We start from the raw sequence: 8,641 nt of genomic DNA on the forward strand, positions 1-8,641 counted from the left end.
TTGAGCAGGACATATCTGGAAAGCTGGTACGCGAGTGAGCAAGTTGAACTTCCCCTCAGTTTGATGCATTCACAAGGTCACAGCGACCGGAAAGAATAGTTTCTAGACTGATCCTATTAAATTCACACGATATGATGAAAAGATTATCAGCGAGGGTAGAGGCAAAAGTGGAGGAAAAGTCACCCTGGAATTCATGGACCTGGTCCAATGAAACTTGGAGTGTGACTTACATATGGATGAAGAGAACTGTGCAACTGTTCGGTAGGAATACAGATTTGTGAGAGATGGAGGCAGTCAGATATTCACACCTGTCGGAATAATTCTGGAGAATGATGGTGCTCAACCCGAGTGGATTAATGCAACGGACGTTTACCGTCTGTCTTACTCGATCAAACGCAATCACATCGAAAATAACCGTTCATAGGATTAGCTGATGAACTTTTGGCACAAATATCGTTCCACCGCGATCAGTGAACTGTCTCCTCCATTTGGGCTTTAACATGGAAGTTTTGTCTGGAGAAGCAAGTGTGAGTTATCACTCTTGTGTAACGGCAGTGAGGCACCAGTGTTGAACACTGATGTCATGCTGTCGATGATGATGATGATGATTCTTGTGTAAAACTGTTTTCAGAATTATAGGTGCAGTATGTAGAAACAGCGTCTTCGATACACGCGTGACTAGCGACACTGAACACAACGACCCTAGGCTGGACTCAAACACATGTAGNCGACCGAGTGCCCAACTGGTCGCAGATTGTGGTGTGAGACACTTATTAGATGGCATGCAGGAAATTTTGATACCCACTTTGCTGTGATATCATGTCGTTGTTTTAAGATTATCGACTTGCGATCCAAACGCAATCGTTTTGTACACTGTGATGTGCGTGACCGGCTCATGATATTTCAGAGTGTTCTCATCGTTTCCCGGAACATCCCGTTGATCGATTACCGCAGGTGGAACATTTCCCAATTTGTCGGTCGATTTGTATTCGATCAATTGAGGATATTTTTCCACGTGCCTGCTCCCTCGGATCGGACTTTGTGATGTTTGCCTAGCTGTCAGGATATTTGTAGTTATTTGTCTTCGGGGAATTCCAAAATAGCTTTGTAACCGGGAGTTTCCTTGCAAACGAGTGATGGTAAGCTTATCGCATGTTTTCTCAGCGGTGGTAATGAAAATGCAGCTTTGTCCGGCTGTCGTTCAGAATGGCTGCTGAAGGTTGGATTGAATGTTCCATTTCGCCTGGAGTAAAGGCTCCCAATTTTCGTCACTCTTACATACCACGCAATCACATATGACTCGCCCCGTCATACGTGTCTGTAGAATGACGTTGGTTTGTTCATCTAACTGAACTTGACTCGAAAACACGGGACACGATTATTTCCGGCGAAAGCACACTCTTATGCAGCAAAGAAAACATGGACGATTATCGGTGGCTGGATAAGTATTCAATTTCCGTCTGCCGCTACTTACCATCCTTGAGCCACTTCGACTGAGAAATATGCCAGCGATGTTTCGCTTCTCCGTTATTATCTGAACGTGAACACCACCGGCCAAAATGTCGAATTTCGAGGTACCCCAATGCTTCCACTTTGTTGAATTACTTTTGAGACGCTAACCTTCTGACAGCCGTTCTGCCGTCCCGCTCGACGAAACAGTATCCTTTTGCTCAGTATAGCCCAGTGCATTATTAGAGCCAAACCACCTAATAGCATGAACTGAGCTGAGCATAAACGTCGCTCCTTATTCTTTAGTATTGAATGTACGTAATCCGGTGCCAAGTTCAAACTCAGGAACCTTGGACGTTTCTGTCGTCTTCATGATACAAGTTGTGTAGGATAAATGTGCGCCAACGAAATCAGAAAACTCACCTCGGCATAGTATACTGTTTAGTAGCGGCGACCTCACGACTTACCAGCAGACTAAACTCGCCAAAGGACTTAATCCAGAAGGTCTCAGCCAACGAACTAATGAGTCATGCAGCAGATCAATGAAGCAGTTGCCTGCTGGGAACTCGTTAGGTCACTTGACTTTCAGGTTGTTAGGTTGTAATCTAGTAAAGCACCATTTTGGGAAGCTAGATTTCGGATTCATTCATTGGTCGCACACAAAAACTGAAGTATCGAACAGTCATGTCCACCGAATGGCACTAGAAAAAGACCATATATTTCCGGCAGATAGTCAGCCAGAGCAAGTTTCTATGAATAGGTCACGTGAGACTAATTAAGAGTTCTGGTTCCTAGCTCTCTTACTGAATGTGAGTGCTCAGGTGTGTATGGGCAGCATAAATTCCGGATATCTGAAACCTAAATATTTTTGTTTAATGCCGGTGAACATGGGATTATTATCGTGAAAGCACAGAACAGCTGAACTAACTACTAGCTAGATGTTTGTGAGGAACTGTAGGCCGTTCATGTCAGGAGCTGTAAAAGAAAGTGTTTCCAAGGTGCAGATTTCATATGATCTATTCCCCAGAACACTTTCCAAAACGCAGAATGTAAGTGGCTTTTCGTTATACTTCTAGGTATTTTCAGGGTTACTTTTTCCTTATTTTGCCGGCATTGCGCTTGCAAGGTGGTCATCCACCCAAGCAATCTTGAACGTCTCCCAGTTCTGTATCGGAGGTTAACCAGACGATCCTTTTGAAGGAATGTGGGTGAAACGGATAACCACTTAGACGGCATAATCACTGAGTGCTCGGATGCCTTGATTTCACGGAGTTCACTGACAAGTCCGTGAGCTTTTGGCTGTGATAAATGCCACCCAGCAACATTAGAATGAATTCGACCCATGTTCTCATGAAACTTCCTTGAACTTTCATAAAAGTACTGACGGAAATCGTATGTGTGAAAGTTCGAAACAAGCACATCCCTCCTGCAATTGTACGACTTTTGGAGATATTAGTCAGCTGCTTGTGAAGTTGCATGCAGATTTTGAACTGAGTGCTTGCGTACATTTGAATGCCCACATCGGTTTGTTGAGTCACCATGTAGTGTGTCACCAAGTTTTGGCCCCCCGGGAACGTACATCACACGAACAACCCGCACGTTTGAAATTGAACGCGTCGCATCGCGATGTGCTGGCGTTCAGTATTCGCACAATGGAATTGAAATTTCGAAAGCTATGACGTGTCCCTGATGGACTTAAGCAATCGGGCAACTGATTTGAGAGTACCAGCTCAAACTTTTACGCCCAACTGAGGCATCCCAGGGTCTCCGCGATGCAGGGAAGTTATCCCTCAAGACTTTTCAACCAGGGCCGTGGTTGCTTCAGAAAACAATGAAATTTGGTGAGCTGCAGAAATATGAACGTAGATCAGGACGATTTTTGGTTTGAGCACATACGCAACGAAATGCAACATTTGAGCGTAGAAAGTTTTACTCTATCTGGAAAGGTTTTACAGCTGAGCGCATTGTGCGGATAGTGGACATCCTATGTGCTTAGGTATGATTAGATGGATAGAGTCGATGAAGAAAATCGCATCTTTGCTCTCCGGATAAAGTTTACCAACTCCATTCACGGACCCCATGTGAGAAACTAAACGGCAACTCAAAGATTCATTGGCTTGCGAACATTAGCCGCCAAATGCAGATAATCACCTTACGGCTTTACCAAATGCAAATTGGCAACTTTACACTGTCATTTGTTTTTCACTTTTTGTCCCGCCCAGTACAGTGAAAACCAGTTTCAAATTTTTTCATGAGGGAGTGAACAACATAATCAAATGTTGTTAGTTAGCCACATAAAAATATCACGATCGATTCCTTGCTACCTAGAGTAGCTGAGTATGAATGGCCTTTCAGATAACTTAACTTTGATTCAACGCAGCCGGGGTTATACGATCTCCTGGAAATTCACACAGGCTTTCGGTTGTGGTCTGTAGTTTGACCGGCTAGTGCACCGCATTTAAATTAACTTGTGACGCGCCATCATTCACATAGAAAGCAGCGGGTCAATCGTAAGCTCGACAACAGCCCAAATGCAAGAGATCTCTATCAACTACGCATCTTCTGTACTTTTTGAGCGAATTCGTGTTTCCAGGATACAGAATACAATAAAAAGGCACCCGATCCACCATAAGTATCTGATTTCTCCAGGTGGTCAAACTATGTGTATGAGAATTTTCGCTACTCACATTCCTGGTAGGTAAGTGAGTGTGCGCATCGCCGAACACCATAGAACTGCTCATTCCCCACCATAAAATACGCGTCTCAGTACAAGATAACTAGAGAGAGATTCTGCCATTGCTCTGCACGCCTCAGCAGAAACTCGCATAGTCTTACTCTATGTGCTCAATCAATTCCAACAGGACCTTTGATACATGTGGCGCTTAGCGACTCAGAGTCAGCTTGCGTGCGTCATTCGAGACGACGAGTTGACACGTTCTAATTATCAGTAGGACCAACCACGTGCGTGAGGCGTTGTTCTCAGGCTGAAGCTGTATGTGTAGGCATGTCTGCTGAAATGACGCTTTCATCACGTCCTTGTGACGTGGACTCAGTTCGGCTTTCTTTTTGGTGACGATGAAGATCAGAACGATCTTTGAAATGCACGTTCACATGATTCTCGTCTGGACAGCCATCCTACAGTCCTGGGGCGATCATTGCGGTTAGGGTTAATTCACGTCCTGAAGAAAGTAATCCTCGTAGGCCCGAACGTAGAGCAATAAACTTCGGTGTGCTAACGCCGTGTCATTCCACAGAAATCCAGCGTAAGGCTATGAGCGCGTTATCAACGCACGACTAGCGATTCCAAACTTGTTCGAAAGCAGATTGCGCTAGAGTTGAGTGGAAGCTCATAGAAGCTGTGAGAGTTATCTTAAATTATTGATGCGAAATCTCGATCCGAAAACCGTAAACGTCCCCAAATGTTTGATCATCGTACCCTCCATCACGGACTGGAGGGTATCAACAGTGAAATAGCGCAGATGCATCCAATGAAGAATCAGGAATACCGCAGCACTAAGTAGAAATGGTATGTCTAAACATCATCGACGAAGGTTTCAAACACTTGTTGGCAAAAAGTTTGCAGCGTGAAATAGGAGCTGATGCAGTCAAGCTAAGTGCTGTAAAGGCCATCGGACGGTCCCCGTTGCACTTTACTCGAAAGCCTCCAAGACATGGCAGGTACCCAGGTTCAAGAGCTAGTACGTTGTAACTTCCTAACCGAACTGTCTAGACAATGTTTGTATGCACTGTGCGGTGTATTTCTGTTGGATGTGACTTGCAAAGGATGTTGTGTCAAGGCCACTGATGGTGTCTTGTTCCGGCACGATGCTCATATATGCTTAATTCAGAGCTGTTCGAATTTGTAGACACACCGTTCATGCACGTTGTCCCGGTCTTTCAATACAATGTCCTTCTTTGCTAGGTATCGGTTTCTCTTGCCGCATAAAATTTAGGCGCCAGAAGGCATTGTTGATGAACTGCCCTCAATAGTGACCAAGATGTTGGTGATGATGATGATGACGATGATGATATTATTTGTTCTTTATTCAGTCCTTTTCCTCATCAGAAAGATGTCACTAAGTGCTTGCATTTCAATGAACTCCATATTGGTGCACACCATCTCCAGAATCATCCGCATTTTGGCATAACTGCTCTGCCTTTATAGCTGTGATGCATTAAATCAGTGAGATTAACTATTTATAAATAATAAAATCCATATTATGGATATACTGAGTTTGCAGATAAACTGGAACAGAGGGCCTGGGTTTTCGGATGTGAGGAATCAGACGGATCTCTACTAAGATCTGTATTTCACAAGTCTACTTGGACAGGACCATATACTAGTTTTGGAAGTTTCTGTCCTTTTGAACATACACTCACAATCCTTGGTTCGGGAAAGTCTGCTGTCATAAAACATTGAGAAGAAACTTCAAAACATAACGCTCACACTGCTGGATGCTGGCCACCCTGACAGGACATGTGGAGGCGATGAAGATGAAACAGAAAAGGCGTGACTCTAAGAAAAACCGTTTTCAATAAGATGCACTCAATGAGGGTCAGAATCACTGGCCAATACAGCACCGGTTGAAACAAGCAGTTCTAAGAACATCCAAATCTGCTTCATTCGCTGTCCTGGAGAAATCATACCGGATTTTGGAACAGTGCAGTTTGAACAATTAGATTGGACTTTCCTGAGAGATGTTTTTGTCTCCTAGGATTTGTTAACGTGTCGAAAAATCATGAGCCATTAGGTCAGTAGCAGTTTTTAGTGCTTACCTCCTCACCGTATGCAAAGAACTCAAAAGGCACAACAGACTACCAAGTTGTTAGTCGTGAAAATAGTGACTACAGCATCAGTCTGGTGTTGAAAGTCCATTACAACTTGAATTTGTGACCTACATTAGGGCAACAAGACCGACAATGCCGTCACGAGTCATTTTCACATAGTCATCTCACTAATCAGTCCTGTCCTTAAGTGTTATGCTTAATTCGTTTGGTATCTGTGTGCATTCAACCTAATTTCAACCTTGCTCCAATGTTGAAAGTGACTGTATGGGAACACTAAACGGTTTAATGCAACCCAGTCTGCTGTGTTTCCTCTTGCTCTCACAAAAGTAGGTCAAATTCGTTACAGCAGCAATCTTGTTGGTATTTTTTTGGAAAAAAACTGCTTTCGTAACGAAGATGAACCAATGAGGATGATGCATTAGAACATTCGAGTTTTGAGCGACATCAAGATTGTCGTTCTTCCAAGTACCCGATACATAATTTTGAGTCTCTTGAAGATCTCGTTTGATTTTACGTCCACCATTCATTCTCCAATATAACTGGTCCCGGAACGCCCCCATGTCACTCGCTAGCAAGTATGGAATGGTACGTTTCCTTTCCAGATGTGGATCTGACTGAGTTGTTCAGTAGGGTTTCTAGACTTCCTGCTAAATCAAAGAAAACCAACTTCATAAGACGGACTTGAATCGAAAACAAACCGGCAGACATGTGTAATTCTATGGTGGCCTGCTCACTTGGCCTGATGAAGCTTTTGTGTCAAAAGCGAAACGTTGCCCAAATAAAAACTACCGATTGTTTATCAAGTTCTTCTGAAACTATGGACATTTCGTCCTGTTAGTGATACAGTCTCTGCTATGGAGCCCAGAAGAACTGTACAGCTGTTTCATCGTTACTGGCAATTACTAGGAGCATGAATCTGACAAAAGTCAACCGACTTTGGAACTCGCAATCTATTGGCTAGTGGCTTGAACAAATGAACCTTTCGGCTCATGAGAAGTGTGATTTACACACACTTGGACAGAATACAACGCCACTCATCCTTCAGTCAAGTGTTCCCGTGCTCTATGAGTCACGACTTCTCATTACGCACCTACTGATTTGTGAACGTTTCCATTTTTATTAGCACTACAGAACAAGCTTGGGGGTGGAAATATCGCACAATCTATGCGATGTTGTAGACGTCCAAAACACATTCTTTAATAGAATATCCATATAAGTGATGTTGTGAGTATAGGGGTGGGCTTAGTGCTGCAGCAAAGCTAAGCCTGGGAACATCACAGAGGAGAGATTCAGCTGGGTTCCAGGTCAATCTTGTAAGAGTTGCCATACTGGTAATTGGATTAGTTTGCGTCATTACATCCATCGGAACTTTCTTCTAGACGGTGTTAAGTCCCAAACGGCCTTGAAACACACTTAGACATTTAGAGCAGTAGGAATGTAAGGGCTGCTTTCCAGTTGATTGCTACCTAGTTGGCTTTTCATGTATTTTCTGTGCTTGGCAGTCAGTTTGCGACTGTTTCACCACCGGTTGAAGAGATATCGTCAGTGCGCAGTTGGATGGTGATCTCTCCTTCCCTGCAAGCCAACTGGCAAGCTCGATGTACGTTCCAACAGGCAGAATATGCAGCGTAGCGTCCGGTTGTAACCGTCTCCGTTTGGCTGTCCTTATTGTCCTCCTAGGGGGGCTCCCTTTTGTTTACAAATATTTTATACCGTCAAGCCTGAAGCTGGATTTCAGAATTTATACATTAAATTTTTAATAAGAATCTGTATCGAACAACAGCAGTGGAATTTTAAGTGGCCACTATTTTACTCCATAACAAGTGTCAAATTTGTTCAGTATGTCTACAAGAAATCCATCACAACTGTTTTTCAGTCTCATTTCACTTTGCGTGACAGAAATTATGCCTAGTAGAAAACAAGCAATCTGGTCTTCTTTTCTTTACTTATTCGCAAACGGGCTGCTGTTGCCTCCCCACCATCCGGCGTGATACGCTATTTTGATATCTAAAGTATCCTAAAACGGTGAATGAATGTTATTAGAGTACATTATACTCGCTAAAGGCAGGCAGCTATTCAACATCAACAACGCTTCCAACATCGAAGACCTGAAGATGCCTCATACCATCTGTCTAACGAAGCCATGTCTCGCAACTTTACAGCAACACAGCCCTTACTCTATCCTCGTATACACGACTCTCAAAATCCAGTGATATTCCATGCTGACGTCACAAGCAAAGCTGAGTGAGACTTGTAAGAGTGTTGCACTGAACATATTAGACGCAATTGCGTCAGTGCTAATGCAAGTACCGAGGTATATAAAACTCTTCATACCTTCCAGTACTTTTCTTTGAATTCCAGGCAGCATTTTCGAAAGCTATGTGCTCTGAAGCATAACTTTTCA

The sequence above is a fragment of the Opisthorchis viverrini genome, assembly GCF_000715545.1.
Source record: "Opisthorchis viverrini unplaced genomic scaffold opera_v5_237, whole genome shotgun sequence".
Lineage (NCBI taxonomy): Eukaryota > Metazoa > Platyhelminthes > Trematoda > Opisthorchiida > Opisthorchiidae > Opisthorchis > Opisthorchis viverrini.